The sequence below is a fragment of the Columba livia genome, chromosome 1 (genome assembly GCF_036013475.1).
Source record: "Columba livia isolate bColLiv1 breed racing homer chromosome 1, bColLiv1.pat.W.v2, whole genome shotgun sequence".
NCBI classification, from domain to species: domain Eukaryota; kingdom Metazoa; phylum Chordata; class Aves; order Columbiformes; family Columbidae; genus Columba; species Columba livia.
Window position 1 is genome coordinate 73,102,086 of NC_088602.1, and position 18,594 is coordinate 73,120,679.

The window sequence follows — 18,594 nt, forward strand, 5'->3', positions numbered from 1 at the left end:
CAGATCCTAGCCAGAAGAGTTTCTGTACTTTTGTAAAATAAACAACCCTGAACCAAGCACTCACAGAAATAAAACAATGTCAAGTTTTCTATAATTTTAAAAATTCGTAACACTGAGCTCTGACATGGAAATGAGACTATAAGCAGTTTGATAAACTGTCTAAAAGTAGTCTAGTGCAAGAAAGTTAGATTAGTGACTTGCAGCAGAAGCCTATACATCTCCTATGGGAGAATGTAGGTTCTGTAGGAGATAGAATCATAGAATTGTTTCGGTTGGAAGAGACTCTCAGGATCATCAGGTCCAACCATAACCCAACTCTTGCACTAAACCATGTCCCTAAGAACCTCATCTAAATGCCTTTTAAATACCTGCAGGGATGGTGACTCTACCACTGCCCTGGATGCAGTGCTCTCCTCCCTCTCTGGCAGTGGAAGCTCACTGCTGTTACAAGGATAAGACAGCTCTGGATGCTTCTTCCCCTCGACACTAATATAACTGGTCTGTACCAGGAGAAGGACTCTCTGATAAATCACATGAAATATTGTTTTCTTTTACAAAAGTTCCTCTCAATATCTAGGCCAATGGGGGAACAGAGAGGAGGAAAACAGGAAAATCCTTTCTGCAGGTTGATTGGTGGGTTGCCTCCAAAGTCTCTTCAAGAGACAAGCACAAGTGAAAAACAAGACCACCATTATCATCTTAATTGCAAAAGGTCTTGGTTAAGTAAGCGGCAAACTTACACTCTTGTCATTGGTTTAACTAGTATTACTGAATACATTATAGTGCATTAATGAAGCCTACCTAAAGCTTTGGATAGATTTAAAATACTAATAAAAAAAATAGTTGACATTGATCTAATTCCTCTGGTTTTAACATGAGCAGGGGGACACCCCAAGAATGTATCCATTGTGCAAAATGAGACAAGTTAATAAAACCAAAGAAATTATTATAAACTTCAAAGAGTTGTCTTATCTGAATTTCTACAGTTAGCAAAAGCCCCTGTCCAGAATAGAACACATAAAAATTATCATTTTGTACTCATTCTTTCAAGCTAGTGCTTTGAATGTTCAAAGGAAAAGAGCTTTTTCCAGATGAAACACCAGGGAAAAAAATCAAAGTCTCTATTTGGGAATACAAGCAGAAAGCTTCTGTGTTGTAAAGCGCTCATTTTATGTTCCTTTTTCTTTTCCGAGTGAACGTGGTGGCAAGCAAATTTCTTACTCAATAATAAACCAAAACTTTGAAAAAGCTTAACACTGCTGAAATTCACTTGAGTGCTATGTCTGTTCACCAGCAATGGCAGGAAAACTTCTCCTCCGTTCCAGGACTTCTTTTGGTCTAGCTGCTGCCTAGTAGTAATGATTTCATTGGTTTTCTATGAAAGATCAGACACACAAGCTGGACAGAGCATTCAAATGTCTTCCCAATCATCATGATAACACAAATTCAGAGGACTTGTTTCCAGAGTTTTTTAGAAGATGATTAAAGTACTTTACAGAAAAAAAAAAAACAAAGAAAACCAAAGAAGTCTATGACAAAACTGTGGTAGTTCTTAACTTGCTTTAACTTAGCCTATGGTTCTTGGGAACAAGGCAGCATAGTTTAGTGTCTACACTAGAAGAAAGTAACAGAAACATTGAACTGTGAACCAAAATCAGTAAGACTGATTACAACTTAATATATAATGAAGATAATGCAATGAGCCAAACACTTGCAAGCAGCATTAAGCTGATTTTCTTTGCTTAACACTCCACAGGCCATGCTCTGAGCTATTATAGCAAAGTAAGAAGACTGAAAAAGATGGAAGGATTGAAATGCAACTCCACTGAAATCTGTGTGCTAACACTCCTATTTTGCCATGGTACAAGTGAGAGCAGAAGCTGGCCTGCCTCCTTTACACCGTATTCTCAGAAATTAGGATAAATAACATTGTGTCTCCTTCAACACTAACATTTAATGCAATTTGAAGAAAGTGTGGGTTGTTACTACAAGATGTGTTTTAGATGTTCTCTGCAAAATTTCCACCTATTTCCAGAATAATGTATACCCATTTTGAATTTAAAAAAAAAAAAAAAAAATCTGTTATTAGGGTTTAAAAATAACTTTGCCAATGACCAAATATGCAGAAGAACTACTTTTTCCCCAGTCCTGGAGATGTTACGATGTTTGGTACCAAATTTCTATAATTTAGTGATTTTCTTATAATACTAGATAGCTTGAACATTAATGAAGATAAACAATTTAATTCTGTCTCTACACAGCTTTTTTTTGTGCAGAAGGAGAAAGGATTTTTTAATGATGTAAGGCATCATAAGAGTGTATTATTTCAAAACTGATTAACTGTGTAGTTACAAAGTGAGCAATACCTCTGAAATAAGGCATAAGACCTGTGTGGTAGAGATGAATTAGAAAACATTAACATTTTTATTCAAATTCTGTTTCACTCCCTTTTTAACTTCTGTGTCACTGGGCCAAATATTTCCTTTGATCAGAAGTATATTTTCCCAAGGATGCTATATTTCATTTGAAACAGAGCAAAAATTATCTTTATAAAATAAAGTAAAATTTAAAATAACACAATATAATCTTTTGGCAGAGAGATTTAAAAGAATATATATTACAGCCAAAGTGTGTACCACTTGGCTTCATTAAACAAACTTTCAGGAAACTTATTTAAAAGAAAAATACTCAAAACACACACACACAGAATGCATAATACTGCCACCAAGCACATTCTGGTGGAACTGAAGACAAGTCTTATTTAATCCTCCACAATATGTTAAAAGTTAAGACTTCTGTGAGTTATCTTGGCTATTTTTCAGAAATGTACAAGCTAGAGATTTAAATACAGGGACACTTCACCAACTTTGATCATCCCCTGGGCCAATGTCCCAATCTTTCAAATGCAGATGAACTGAAACCCAGCTAATCCAAACTCTTGCACAAAAACACCTGAGTAAAAACTTACTCAATATTTTTCTACGATAAACATAGGACCACAGGATAATAAGGGACCTCAGAAGATCCCTAATTGAATCAATTCCCTGCTTGAGGGAGAGTCATCCAGGAGGTCAGACCAGGTTGCTCAGGGCTTTATCCACTTGGTTCTTGAAAGCCTCCAAGGATGGAGCCTGCAGAGCCTCAGCAAACAGCCAGCCTCACTGCCTGATTTTTTTCCCTATATCCAGACACAACCTCCATTCTTTCAACTTGAGTCTGCTTGTTCTCCCATCACTGTGAAGAGCTCAGTACCACTTTCTTAATAACCTTCCTATTGGTACTGGAGGCTGCTGTTTGTTAGGTCCCCCAAAACCAACTGCTGTCCAGGCTGAACAAGCCCTGTTTCTTCAGCCTCCCCTCAAAGAGCAAGTGCTACAGCCCCAAAGATGATCTCAGTGGTCCTCCACTGAACTCACTCCAGTTCACTGATATCTTTCTTGCACTGGAATGCTCAACAGTGGAGACAGTCTTCTTGATATGGCCCACTAAGTGCCGAGTAGAGGGGGATAATCACTTTTCTCGAGCTACTGGATGTGCTCCTATTATTACAGGCCAAGATACTGGTGTCGTTCTTCACTGCCACAGCCTCCTACTGGCTCACATTCAGTTTGCTGTCTATGAAGATGCTCCCATTGTTTTAAGCAGAACTGCTTCCCCAGCCAGTGACTTCCCAGCCTTTATAATGTAAGCCAAAATGAACATATATCATATACCTTCCAGAAAAACAGATAGTAGTTAAAAGTTAACACTGCCAAGAGTTACTCTATTAAAAAAAAAGTATCTTTTTTTCTGTTTTGATATTGTAAGCATCAACATCAATGAGTGACTCCCACTTGAAGTTCCAGAGCTGACATATATAGGAATTCAGTAAACATAGAAGACAAATGATGCAGTTGTAGGCTGGATTGATTGATCTAATACTAGCAGCTTTGGACTGCATTCCCTTTTCTTTGGTGGACACAACACAAAACAGAATCAGCACAGCCAAGATGTATGCAAAATGGCATTAGCTATGACTATAATATGTTCTGTAGTGATTATTTTCATGTTTGTGTTTGGTTTTTGTTGGAGTTTTTTGTGGTTTTTGGTTGGTTGGTTGGTTTTGGGGTGGTGGGGGGGGTGGGGGTGTGTGGTTTTGTGTTTTGGTTTTTGTTTGGTTTTGGCTGGTTTGAGTGTTTGGTTTTGGTTGGGGTTTTTTTGTTGTTTTGTTGTTGTTGTTTGGTTTTTTGTTGTTGTTGTTGTTTGTGTGCTTTTTTGTTGGTGGTGTTGTGTTTGTTTGTTTTGGTTTTCCCCAATTCTGCCTCTATAAGGTTATGTGCTAAAGAGTAAACCTTGTCATACAGGAGGAAACATTGTTTGAAGTAGGCATATATCTCTTAAACAGGCTCCCTCCACAAGCACATTCAGGCCTTGGTGTATGCTTATCTAGAATGCAAGATCTGCATTTTCAAAATTTACCCTGATTTCATATTCTACGTTGGACTGGCATACAGTGGTTTTGTAGTCAGACCATCTGACTGGTCCTAATCTGTGGATGTAAATCTGAAAGGCAATATCAGACGGATTCGTGCTATCATGCAGAGGAAAAGAATTAAATTGAGCTGGAATTTTGAAAACTGTTCAATCTCCCCCCTTAGCCCCCCCTCTAGGTTTGTGAATCTTTACTGAAAACCAAACCGAACAGCAACCAACCAACCAATAAAAAACAACGCTCTATGGAAACTGCTATACTGTCACATTTAATTCTTTAAAAGCCGAATTTGCTGAAAAGACTTTGGATAAAACTTAAAATGATGGGAAGCATGACAGAAGACAATGTTACCTGAAACCATAGGTTAATAAAATATACTACCGATCAAATGGAGAAATGGTTCATGTCTGATCTTACTGTCAAATGAGATGAAAAAAAGAATATATTTACATGAGGGTTGTATAGGTTAACAGAAATTTACCTGTAAGCTGTCCAGAATAATTTTCTATCAAAAAACATCACAACAAAACTCTGAAATGTCTTACTCTTTCTTTAATCATGGCATTTTTAAAATTATAGCTGAAATTTGATGGAGTTAACTTTTACCTCATGAGGTTACCTCTGTTATCCCAGTTTACATTAGGAGGTCTCCAACTAATTCTGCCCGGCTTGTATTTTCAAAAAATGTTGACACCTTGATCTTGATAGCTAATCTTCTGCCATCACCATGCTATCTAACTGTTTGGGAACCCTTCTCCTTTGGTAATACTGCTGAACAGCGAGTAGCCACCTGCCTGAGCTGTTGCTGAGATGATACATAAATCATCATTTATTTGCAAAGGTTCAAGCTCCCCATCTATTCAAGGTGATTCTTTCTGCATTCACCACCAACACATTCAGCAATGCTGTATTAGCTCAGTTACATTCAGGGCAAACTAGGAGTAATCACTTAATTCCTTTATGGAAGAAATTCAGGAATTTTGGCTTATCTCCTTTAAAAAGACCTAGAATGAAAAGCCCATCATTTGTGCAGCTACAGTTTTAACCTGTGTTTTAAGGATGCTGCTGCTTCCGTTAGTAGTTATCCTTTATAATACACTTTGTATGCTGGAACAAAGGTAATTTAATGTAAGACGCACTAAAGAGCAAATGGGCATGGTTTCAAAAAATGTGGTAAAACGATCTACCCAAGTCTAAGGTACTTTCATGAGGCTGATTCCCTTACTAACAGTTCTATTCTGAACTACAGGTGTAGCCCTACCATCAAGTAAAGCAAATACCTGATACAGGTTTTGGAAAGCATGGGCTGAAAGCACAGGCTGCCTCGAAAATTCTTGGAAGCTCACGGCAAACAAATATGGACATTTGGGGACAAGAACGGAGCAGGAAGTCTAGATCACTGTAGTGCCTCTTGAAAGAATGACTTTCTTTATAAAAGGCAGATGCAAGCTGAAAGGTTGGACATTGCTCCTTGTCATAGGAACATGATGACCCATCGTGCTACGTGTCCACATGGAATTTACTGTCCAGCCTGTATACCCTGAAATCCAGTCAACCGTGTGACGACCTAAATCAAATTTCCCATGGATATTTTGATAAAGTTTTCATCTACTAAAAATCTCATTAGGGAAGATAAGTGATGCAATACTAGAAAAGCACAGGTCTGTGCCTAATGTTCTAGTCTTATCAGGTAATCTTACATATAATTGCGCCATCAGTGCTTTAATAATCATTAATATAGATCTAATATTTTTTATCTATTTTATGTGTTGGTAGATCTAACACTTGTAGAGTGACTTGAGGTTCCCTGAAGTAAAGAATGGAATCAAAACTTCTTTAATTCTTTTCTTCTAGAGGTACAAAAAGGTAAGGCTGCCCCTGAGTCTGCAGTACAGCAGGACACATGATCAGTGTGCACAGCCCATGGAGTATGGAACAGTTACACTGAGCTGGCCTGAGTATTGACTCACTTCTGAGACATGAAGTGGCACTTAGCACCTGAAGTTTAGGGTCAAGAGTCTACAAAAAAAAAACCCACCTAACATGCAGCTGGTCCTCTACATTTAAACTTCTGTTCCCAAGAGAAAAAGAGCTTGATCTTTAGAAGGTACTGAGTTTTTAGGAGTATCCACTGATTTTAAAATGGACCTACGGAAAGCTCAACAATTTTGAGACAGTAAAAACAGTTTAATCATCAGATAAGGACATGAGTACCTATTCACTCTCTAATTTTTGAAAATCTTGACCCAGATTTCTCTAAGTACAAAACCATCTGATTGTTTAGATGTTAGCTGAGTAGAATTCCAGTTTATGTACATCATTGAATCAGCTGAACCTTTACAAGGTGCCAAACCTGAACTAATTACATAAACTTGTTGCAGTAACTTGTACCCTTGCTTTCCCTATTCCCATGTCACCATTACTTTGTGTAGCCTTCCTAAAATCACACTGTAATCCTTTCAGAGCAGAAACCCAATTCTTTATGAGAACTGTAAAAATACATTGAGTGCTGCAGAAATCACATAACATGACTTTTTTTCCTCAATTACTTGCAATAATGTAGAAATTGCCCTGTCCAACAGCAACCTGATACATGTAAGAAATATTAGCAATCTAACCAGTCCTTTTCAGCTTGGCAGTTCTAAACCTCACATAGGCTACATCACCAAGGTTATGCAGCTACTTCTGCCACATAACATTGACATCCAAGTTGATGTGTGCTTGATTTGCAAGCCTTTTTCTAAAAAGACAAAACCAATTAAAGTTGCATGCAACTAAATATGTTCTGATCAACTCAATACTACTTTTTTTTTTTTTAATGCTCATTATAATCAAGAGAAAAGGAAAAGATAAAGAAGTGAATGTTATTCTGAGTCCATCCTAAGACTTCATATGCATTCCCAACATCTTAGAATCTGAGACCCATTGACACTTAGCATATTCGGAACTCAAAAGACAGACACAGGAGTCTGAGAGCTCATTCAGGATATTAATGGAAGTTCCCAAGTTCTATAAGCATCTCAGACTTCCTTATCCAGTGACCAGTTTGCCTCTTTAGTGCAAGAAGCAATATGTATCATATCTCCATCACTTTCACTGCAAATTTGCTTATCTCAATTCTGTAAACTCAAGTTCTCAATCATTTTTCTGCATGGCCCTCCCTGGATTTTAAATTGGGATGCACCTCTGGCCTTTCCCTTGATTTCACATCACTGTCTTCCCAGCTTTCTCCACTCACTGATGTTCCAATACAACACACACTTTACTTGTGTATTGTGGTAAATACTATAATACAGGCCCAGATGCCTCATGCAAGGGCACGTGCAAATGCAGAATTAGCATGTTCCAGATGGGCACAGTTGTCTGTTTCACCTGCAAGAGCCAGGGTCTGGGCATTGTGTCATCCACTCATCTGTGCCATGAAAGCAATGAATGAGTTAAAACAAACAATGAACAATTTTACAAAGAAACCACCAGGAATGCGTATTCCTACTGGTTTGTCTTTTTGGCTACATTTGCCTTTTGAGAATACCAGTTGGGAAAATTGTTTAGAACTCAGACACAGGGACAATAAAACTTCCCTAAGCTGCTAGAAAGTCAGTGTGTAGATGGAACATAATACAGTTGCATCAAGGAGAAGCTGGGTAGCTCAGCACAACAGAAACTTAGGAGGATTCCGGAGCTGAGATCCAGTAGACATTTGGAATATAAAGGAAGTTCAATCCCTGACTAAACAGACAGCTTCAAGGATCAAGGGGCTGCTTCTTCCTATCTGTTCCTTCTTAGAAGGGGAAACATCAGCCTGTCTGATAACTACTTTGCATTATCTCACTGCTGTAAAAATCCTTCCAAAACAACAAATGAGCCTTAGTAGCATTGTGACTGTAACTGGAATAATTCAGAGACTCAGAGAAACAAATACAGTAGAAAATCTTTAGTAACTAAATATTTAAAGGAAAACCAACAACAAATAGATCCAACCCTATTTCTCCTGTAAATGCCATCCAGCTTGCTTGTTCTCCCTCTCTCTGTCCCCAAAGAGCAAAAACCTCCTCGACAATGCCTTCTGAAGGCTGTGTCTGCCTGCTATCCTCCCTGCCCACCTACCGTGGGGAGCAGCTCCTCCCACCTGCACATAAAAGCCAAGTGCATGCTACCAGCAGCAGATCAGAGCACTTTCTCAGTCCTCCACTGTTTTGAGCCACTGATCTTCTCTTCCTTGGATCTTGTATATTCAAGGTAAGATTACTGCTACTTCAGGTTTCTGTTCTAACCAGCTATCGTCAGGAAGTCTTAACATAAACTCTAGCACTGCCTTGCTGGGTGGTGCTGGCTTCCCCCCCCCCCCTCCCTTTTTTTTTTTTAGATGTAGTGTCATCTGACATTTAAGTTAGTAACAGTCTGTTGTTTTAGCAATGAAATAAAAATGGATCTTGCTGGGAAACACTGTGTGGCTGTGAAGAGGTCTTCTCTCCCTTTCTGATTGATTTTGAAGAGATAAGTATACCCAGACCAATTCTAGCCATTTATTATCTCTCTTAGTAGTCTCTCTCTCAGTCCAATCAAAACTATAAAAAACCCCTACACTCTAAGGCTTCCTTAAATTGTTTGAGGAAAAGAAAATGCTCAGTGCTAATTTAAGGAAGGGATTGAAGAACTGTTTTCTAATTACTATTATTATTTACTAGACAGATTGAACTAATATTGGGACTGAAGTGTTTCACTGCTTTAAAAAAAAAAAAGTGTCATGAATCCTAAGCTCTCGCAGAAGCACAGTAATAAGGCTGATGGAATTCACTATCTGGTATCAAATATGCTCCAATTACACATTTCACAAACAAAGTTCTGCTTCTTGGAACAACAGACCTTGTGTGTCTATGAAATGTCTAGATCAGCTTGAATTGTATTTTATCTACAGTTTGCCTACATGGGCATTTCTAATGCTAAAGAAAGGAAGAGTTAAGTGCCTCAGAGACAGCTACTGAACAGCTGAAACGTTAAAAAGTGTTTCAAAACCGTGTTCACACTTCCCTCTATTCGTCTATCCATCCTCACAGAGATGAATCTGTTAGTGACTAGTAGCAGTTTCTCATGTTGTGACTCAGTGCACTTTTAACTCGCAGTCACCTGTTTAAAGAAATTCCATCACAGAAATCCTAATCCTAGAATGCCTCTCTCCAGTGCTCAGAGAGGAGGAAAAGCATGAACTACCAAAAGCAAGCAGTGAATGCTGTCTGTGAATAATTTTTTTTGGAGTCTATGTAATACATTCTGCAGATAAAAATTGATATTACCTTCCTGATAGCCTAATTATTTTCTTCTTAAATTGATACTTTTTTTTGGTCTTTCTCCAACTAAAAAGCCTCTTCTAAAAAAGAATTATGTCCACATATAGCTGTACTCATATTAGCTGCAACGTTTTAAGATATAGCACTGTATAACAGCTGAACTGTGCTCAAAGTACCCTTTTCTACGTATTGTGTATAAGATTTTTTCTGTATTTTACATGTTATCTATTGTAACTACTGGGGAAAAGAAAACACTGCCTTCAGCTATTTGCCTGGAAGATTACATAAGTATCTTCAGAAGAGAAAAAAAAAAAAAAAAAAAAAAACAACAACAACCCACAAAAAGCACTCCAAACAAATGTAACTATCTAAAAACAAAGTACAGTGCTTTCTATAGCAGGCTTACAGTAAAACTATTTTGCATCCAGGTAATCCATATAAATGGCCCGTAGAAGACAGGAATATAGCCCAATAATTTTTCTCATAACTGGCATTCAATCTCTAAGCTACAAAATTTTATTTCTTAGTTAACATCTGATTTTTATAGCAAACCTCCCTTCTCTCTCCAAAACCACTCCTTTTGTAAAACACAGATATGTGATTTTAAGTGTAATGCATACAGAATTTAGGTCTACAGTCTGGCAGTAAAGCCCCATTGTTCACACAAACTTTTACTGTATCAGATAAATCAAAATTTCTAACAGAGCAATCCTCAAGGAAAAAAAAATGCATTTGCCACAGGAAATGTGTATGTAGCAAAATACCTTTTATTAAAGCCTGCTGTGAAAGGTAATGTTTTGGCATTTGAAAAACAGATTGAAGGACATATTAAGAAAACTCTGTTCAAACGAACACATTTAATTTAGATCAGAATCTCCTCTGAGCAATTTCTCTCTTAGGCTGAGTAGATAATTCAGCTTAGCATCACTTTGCAGCAGGGGATGAAGGGAAACTTCACCCAGCAGTTCTCTAGGAGAACTGCAGTGTCTAGAAATGCATTTATTGACTTGCTAGGCTGATCTGAAACTCCTTTTTATACGATCAAAGCATACTGATATTGAGATAAAAAAACCTGTCATTTAAAAATAATGCTACAACCACAGTTTAAAAAAGTGAATCAGTGAGAGAAGAAGGAATTCAGACTTTTTGAGTAACAGCCATAGCATTTTAAAATAACAAAATAAAGGTTAAGACACTGTATTAATTTTTCAGCCATACACCAGTTAAGTGTTAAGCAGGCATGCTCAGGCATTTCTCCTCATGGCTGTGTTTAGGTTTTTTAGGTATTCATTTAGGGCACTAGTGTCCACTTAAGCCCCTAGTGTAACTCCCAGTGCTCTCAGCAGTGCTAGACTAGATGCCTTGAAACACAGGATAGGCATATATCTGTCTGCTTGTCTATACATAGGCCTGCCACTACCACTGATTCTGAGAGATTATGAACTTCATGAATGTCTTTTCACCCACCTCTCTGTGAGGCAGAGAAATGTTTTCCTCTGGCCATGCTGATACTAAATACATGCGCTGTTTCAGTTGTTGTCACAGTGAAATTTCATGGTAGAGAGTCAGCCGTATTCAGTCTTAGAGTCCATCGCTTTGCAGCTGATCTGTTTTTGAGTGACTCTTCAGGGCCGAACAGCAGGGAGAATTTCAGTGACAAATCTTGAGAGATAATTTGCTTCTAACACTTTTGAACTTCCCGTGAAACCCTTTACAAACCCCTTAACAGGATTTGTGAATCATTCTTGGAGGGGGTAAATAAATAAATAAATAAATAATCAATTGACCACCTCTTTTTTACCCTCTGTGGTTGAAGGAGACCAACCCACTCATGGCATGATGAGCCAGCAGAGATCCACTGCCATGGACTAGAAATGGTGGGCAACATCCAACTGTAAGAACTCAGCCTTGGTAACTCAGTAGCAATAAAGAGCTCAAAGAGAAGCACAAAGTGCTTAAGCAAAATTATTCACATGGAACTCATGTGTCACATAGAATACATTCTCCCTTTTCCACATTTGCTGTCATGTGCCACCTGTATAGGATACAGGTGCCATGTCATGTGCCAAATGTATAGGATATGATTTCATACCCACTAAAAGAAAACAGCCCCAAAAACCCCACCAGCTTTGCCCTATGTGTTTAGTTTTTAATCCTAGAGCTAATTTAAGAGGGTACAAACTCCCAATTGCTCCTGTGGCCTTGCAAATACTGCATTCACAAAACAAACAAACAAACAACAACAAAAAACCCACAACAACAACAACACCCAACAAACAAATAAAACCCCCACCAAACACATTCCAGCACTTGATTTCTAGAGTACTTGCCCTAGCAATGGAGGCCTTGTCTCTTATTCTTTTAAACTGAAAATTAGCACAGATAAAATAGTGAATGTGTGAGAGGTAACTGGAGGACTAGCAGGAGTGATAAGGACTAGAAAAAGAACCATTCATGGTTGTGTCTCTACCTGCCATAGAAGACAGGATAATTTTGATACGTCCATGAGCACATCTACAAGGCAGAATTTTCTGCCCAATTATGCTACGTTTTGCTATATATATCTCAGGGGAGGAAAGATTAAGTTTTATCCCTGAAGCTTAAATATATCCCTATAATTTCCCTTAGTTTTTTGGCTTTCCAATTATTCTAAACTGTAGGTTTTTTCCTTCTACAGGGAGATAATTTAAAATTTTCACTAGTGTCATATTTCTAAAAGACCAATGGTTCAATGGAGTTATTGTAGTGAGGAACAAGAAAAGACAAAAACATTAGAGGCGGCTTGTTCTGTCTGCTTGAAAACAACAAATAGCTGTATTTAGCTGTACAAAAGTTTCTTACTTTTGCCCCTTACGCTTTCTAGATTCTTGTGTAAGTGATGTCGCCTTTTTGTGGCTTTCCCTCAGAAAGCGAGATCTGTTCTTTGTGCTAACAGAATTATCCTTCAGCAAAAGTTGTGGAGCTCTGTGTGTTTATAAAGATAATGATGAGTCCTGGTTTTGAAGCCTCTTGTGGGTCTTGTGCAATAACTGTGCCTATTTTCTGTACACATCAGTAAACAATTGTGCTTGGTCTCCCTGTACTCCTGAAATGTTGGATGTGTTTCTGTAATTGTCTTGATGCGTAATGAATTTAATGTCTCATAATTGCACTGCAGGGGATTAACACCACTATGCAGTCTAGGGACATCTTTTGATGATTAAAACTCCTTCATGCAAGTCCATGTTTTGTAGCAAAAGCAAGATGAATGTAAGTCTGTTGCTTCTTGAATGGCAGGTGAAACTGTTGAGGGATGACATGTAATGGGCCTTTTCCATCAAAAGGGAGTGAGAATCGGTGCCCTCTCTTGGTTAGAAAAAAAAAAAATATATAAAGCAGCCCTATGAGAGTGTTTGTCAGTTCCCTCTGCTGGCTACAAAGCCCACAGCCAGATGAGCAGCTGTGTTTGCGGAGGCGAAGGTCTTAAGTTCTATTCCCAGTGCTGTGTGCATGCGGTAAACCGATGACTGTGGTGTCTGTGCACGTATGTGGACATCATTCTTTAGAGGGTCTCATCAACAACTACACCGAGTTCAACATGAGGGCACTCAAAAATAATATAGAGTTCTTGGGAGGTAAGAAATTTCCAATTTAGGATTTGAGAAGCAAGCTAGCAGCCACGCCATTCATAATATTACGCAGCTAGAGCATCTTTCTGTTACACATCATATGTACAACTTGCTTTCTCCACCTCTTCAAGAAAAGTGTGTGTATGTGATTATTGCACTTAGTTTATAGACACCTGGCCAGTTATCACAAATATTTTTGGCAATCCCAAATTGTAACACTTCAGAATGTCAGCCTCTGAGAACTCCACATTTGCAAAAAATAAATAAATTGTATCAACAAGAACACTCAAACCTAAAACAAAAATAACAAAAAAACACACCCAAAACACAAATCAAAACAAAAGAGAAAAAATAAAAACTAACCTAGCTAGTTATTTTCCATTCTTGTAAGGAAAGGCGTATATAATCTGGTTATGCAACTGGAGAAAAAGGTCATACAATTTATGCAGTCACTCCAAAATAAAGTTGAGATGAAAAAAATATACTGCAAACTTAAGAAAGAGCTTCTATTTTAAATAAATATCCATAGCACTAAAAATCATGAACTCCTGAGTCAGGTACACCAGTTCACTTGAGTTCCTTGGAATCTATCACAGCAACATATAGAATATACATAACCCATGCTATTAAAGGGTGAAAACTAACAGCTTGATGTACTAGATATCAAAGGTATATTAAAAAACAGATTTTTGAAACATCTGCAGCATATGTTTCCTGCTAACCAAAATAGCAACCACTCTTTCCAGACCAACATAGTGCTGCACTATTTTCTCTAAAGTGCAAGAAAGAAGTGGACAGTAACACACTATAGACTTGCATAGGGAACTTCAAGCAAAGCATTTGACTATTTTTGCAACTAAAAATTCTGGAGAACAAAACAAGTTTCTAACAAAACCCAGTGTTATGAGGTGAAGCAACACCGTGTATATATAATACACTACAGTCCCTAAAATGGAGATGCTTACGTTGCCTCTCATTTACTCGACATCATTTGCAAAGACATAGAACAGAAGATGGCACAGTCCCAGCGACACTCAAACCATACACAACCAATTTACCACTGAAGAAATCTATTATAGCATTCAAGTCTGCTGCTGCCAACACACGACTTACCTCTGTTCTGCCCTTCCATTCTTCCCACCATGTGTGGAGCTCCAGTGAATGCACAGTATCACAACAAGTCTTTTATGTGGCTCAGAGACCAGAATTTTTCTTTCTGCTTGCCTTAAAAAAATAAAAAAAGTATTCAGATATTTCCCAGTATTTCTTTGTAAATGAATTAGGTGTTCTTAGTCCAACTCTCAGTTGATGGACATTAATATAAAACACACAACTGGGACCCCTTGTTGGCAGTTCTCAGCAAAATGTCAAGAGGTAGTTACTTTAGGTCAAAGTTGAGCAATAAAAGCAGGCTTGTGAGGAAAGTTTAAGTTGCCAGCATTGATGTATCTGTCACCTGCACTATACAAAAAAAGCAAATAAGCAAAGACTAGTTAAACAAGTACATTCCACAAGCACTAGCATTCACACAAAACATATTTTAGAAAATGAAGAAAAAAAGACAACACTCAGTACTTATTTCCTTTCAGTCAGTGGCTTAAATTGAATTTACCATAGTAGCACATCACATTGTTCGCTGCAGAGAAATGCAAAACTTAGGCCTTTAGGAGTAAGTCTCTTGTGCTTTACTGGTTCCAAAAATGTCAGTGCTTGTCAAAGTGTTTTTGAAATAAAACCAAAACCATGTTAATAAAATGAACTTTCCAAGACAATGCTGGCCAAAACCGATTCTTAGATTTCTTTTCAGCAATAAACTGCCTCCGTGGTTGCTGAGCTGATAGGGAGGAGGACTTAAAGGTCCAAAGCCAAGTTCTGGTTAACTCAAAGAGAGTGAAAAACAGTTCTCAAACAGAGCACAAGCCCTCCAATGAATGGAAAGACTTTTGCTGAGGGTGGGCAGAGCTTAGCAAAATCCAGCTGTGCTTTCAAAAACGGCTGCAATCATTATTAGGCTCTGCTTCAATGTATTCAGAGACCGGAATACTTGTTGTGGTTACAATTTGTGATGTGCTGCTGTAGATCACTAGACAAGACATAGTACTTGTGTAACACAGCATTCACGGGCTAAATGCCAGTTCACAAGATCTACCCTGTGTATTTATTAAGTAGCAATTACCTACATGAATTAATGCAACAACTGGAAGGGTCCTGCCCCATTCTATCCAAGCCTTCCAGATGAGTAGCTCCAAAAATATGCTCTAGTGAAGAATTAAGGTGTGCATGACGAACTGAGCTCCTACTGTACACACAAGTTGCATGCAAGTCTGGGCAGTGAGATCTCAGAACTAATTTGCTGTATGGGCATATAGGTGCAGATGCAGCAGCAGTTTCTGTCTTCCACAAAGAAAAGTGGTGCAGTAGTTGGATGTTCTGTGCCTGTTACAGGAATTCCTACCCTCCTCCAGTTCCAACCAGCATAGCTCAGTTTAGGAGGTCCATGCAGTACAGTCCAAACTGCCATTGCAAAGTTGTTTTCTTAGTTCACATGCTCAGGAACTCCTACAGACTATTATTATCTTTTGGAGTTCTGGGCATAACTTATTACATCAGGAAACATGCACAACATTTTAGGATTCCCTAAACTTGCATTACTAGTCTCAGCTAAAGACGTTGTTCACATTATCACGTAACTAAAGAAAACCTGTATGTTTAACATCCAAGGCTGATATTTGATTAAAGATTCATTCAAATCAGTAATTTTTGTATTGCTATAAAAGGATAAAAAGGCTTTCAAGTTGTAGTTTAAAGAAAATCAACTCTTCTCAGCCATCTTTTGTAATGTCACCTTCACTGCATTTCAGTTTTAGATTGCTCTTAAGCAACCAGTTGCAAATGCTCAGTAACTAAAATCCAAGCTACTGATGCTGGTACTACAAAACCGAGAGGAGTGACTGATACACCAGAAGGTTGTCCTGCTATTCAGCAAGACATGGACAGGCCAGAGACTTGGGCATAGAGGAACATAATGAAGTTCAACAAAAGCAAGTGTAAGGTCTTGCACCTGGGGAAGGATAACCCCAGGCACCAGTACAGGTCAGTGGTTGGCCCATTGGAAAGCAGTATTGCAGAGAAATACCAGAGAGTCCTGGCAGACAACAGGTTGACCATGAGTCAGCAATGTGCCCTTGTGGCCAAGAAGGTCAACAGTATCCTGGGGTGTATTAGGAAGAGTGTGACCTGCAGGTCGAGGGAGGTTTTCCTCCCCCTCTACTCTGCCCTGGTGAGGCCACATCTGGAGCATTGTGTCCAGTTCTGGGCTCCCCAGTTTAAGAAGGTCAAGGAACTACTCGAGAGAGTACAGCAGAGGGCTACGAAGATGATTAAAGGTCTGGAGCACCTTTCTTATGAGGAAAGAGTGAGAGAGCTGGGTCTGTTCAGCCTGGAGAAGACTGAGAGGGGATCTCATCAATGCTTATAAATATCTTAAGGGTCAGCGTCAAGAGTTTGTGGCCAGAATCTTCAGTGGTGCCCAATAACAAGATAAAGGGTAACAGACACAAACTCAAACCCAGGAAATTCCATCTGAATATTAGGAGAAACTTCTTTATTTTGAGCATACCAGCGCATTGGAACAGGTTGCTCAGAGAGTTTGTGAAGTCTCCTATTCTGCAGATATTAAAAATCCACCTGAATGCATTCTTGTGCAACCTGCTCTGGGTGAACCTGCAGGTAGGCTGGACTAGATGATCTCCAGAGGTCCCTTCCAGGCACCACCATTCTGTTATTCTGTGATTAATTTTGGGATGTGATTCCTATGGTCTATCTCTGTTCCACAGTCAGGGCAAGACAGCTCATAGATTCAAATTTCAAACACAAAAATTGCCTTTCACTGAGTTCAGAATTCACTTGCAATGAATATTTTGTATTATTCTTTTGAAACACACTATTTTCAACATCACATCTGTCACTTGTATGCTGAATACTCTCTAGAACTCAGTACAAAAGGTCTATGAAACACAAGCAAAACAAACTCAATTTGTGACTGCTCAGAGCCATTTTCTTTGCTACCCATGCTTTCAACTTTCTACTAACTGTTCATCTCATGAAAACAAATACTTCACAAATAAGAGAACAGAAAACTATTGTATTTTCAATGCTCCATGCATCAAGCATATTTTGAGAGGTAGAATTTTAGCTTGATAGACACTCACAACATACAGCCTTATCCTTCAAAATAATGGCCCTAACCATGAGACAGAACCACGCACTCAACTTCCACCATAGCTGAAGCCAACTGAAGAAGTAACTTGGCACTTGGCACTCAGCACCACAGACCTCAGCTCAGGGTGCAACAACCCTTCACATCTTCTCCCCTTCTGCCACCAAAAGTGGCTTGTTCAACTACTTACACATCTTTGAAACTTTAGGGAAGCCTAATTTTTTACAATGAGAGTGGTAAAACACCAGAACAGGTTGCCCAGAGAGGTGGTAGATGCCCCATCCCTGGAGACATTCAAGGCCAGGCTGGATGGGGCTCTGAGCAGCCTGATCTAGGTGAAGATGCTCATTGCAGGGGGATTGGACTAGATGACCTTCAAAAGTCCCTTCCAACCCAAACTATTCTATGATTCTAAGAAACCATGAAATGTACTTGACACCCAGAAGCATTCAAGATAGCAGGGGTTTGTGTCAGCAGATCCAGTCTGGTGACACTGAGTTGTGACAGCTCAACCTTGCTGGGCTGTGGGCAGGGTTGGGGCCAGCCTGGGCATGGGGCAGCCATGGGCCCTTGTCAGTGAGGCCAGGCCCTTCACCTTGGTTTAACCACCTCCTGCCTCGTGTTGTGGCTCTGTGGTTCTGGCCTGCCCTAACGTTAATGCCATTTCTGCACATAAGCAGTCAGAGAATTGATTTAAAGCCTGCGCCTCCCATTCCCAAAGGAGAGGCAAGGGTTGAGGGGAGCAGAAACTCCCCGCAGCTCGGTCAGCTGAGGAGCATTTATGGAAACACAATGTGTTTGAGGTTTCTTGGGTTTCACAGATAGAGCCTGGGGGCTTCGCTTCTGCGTGCCAGGCCTCAGTGCCCCTTTGAGAAGGATCTGGGTAGCATTAGCTCACACAGATGCGGACAGTGCTGGAAGGCCAAAAACGAGGGGGGCAGAGCGGGGGCTCCACTCTCAGCTGGAAATAAAATGTCACATCCTGTGAGGGGAGGCTGCTCAGAAAAA

At 39.2% G+C, this 18,594-nt stretch overlaps 1 protein-coding gene across 2 annotated transcripts in view; it reads left to right on the forward strand.

Moving 5' to 3' along the window:
• Positions 1 to 8,568: 8,568 nt before the first annotated feature.
• Positions 8,569 to 18,594, forward strand: part of COL8A1 (collagen type VIII alpha 1 chain) — a 96,085-nt gene continuing 86,059 nt past the window's right edge. For both annotated transcript variants that reach the window (XM_065062470.1, XM_065062478.1), the window contains exon 1: positions 8,569 to 8,710. The gene's annotated coding sequence lies outside the window, so the exon portion shown is untranslated. The remainder of the gene's footprint in view (positions 8,711 to 18,594) is intronic.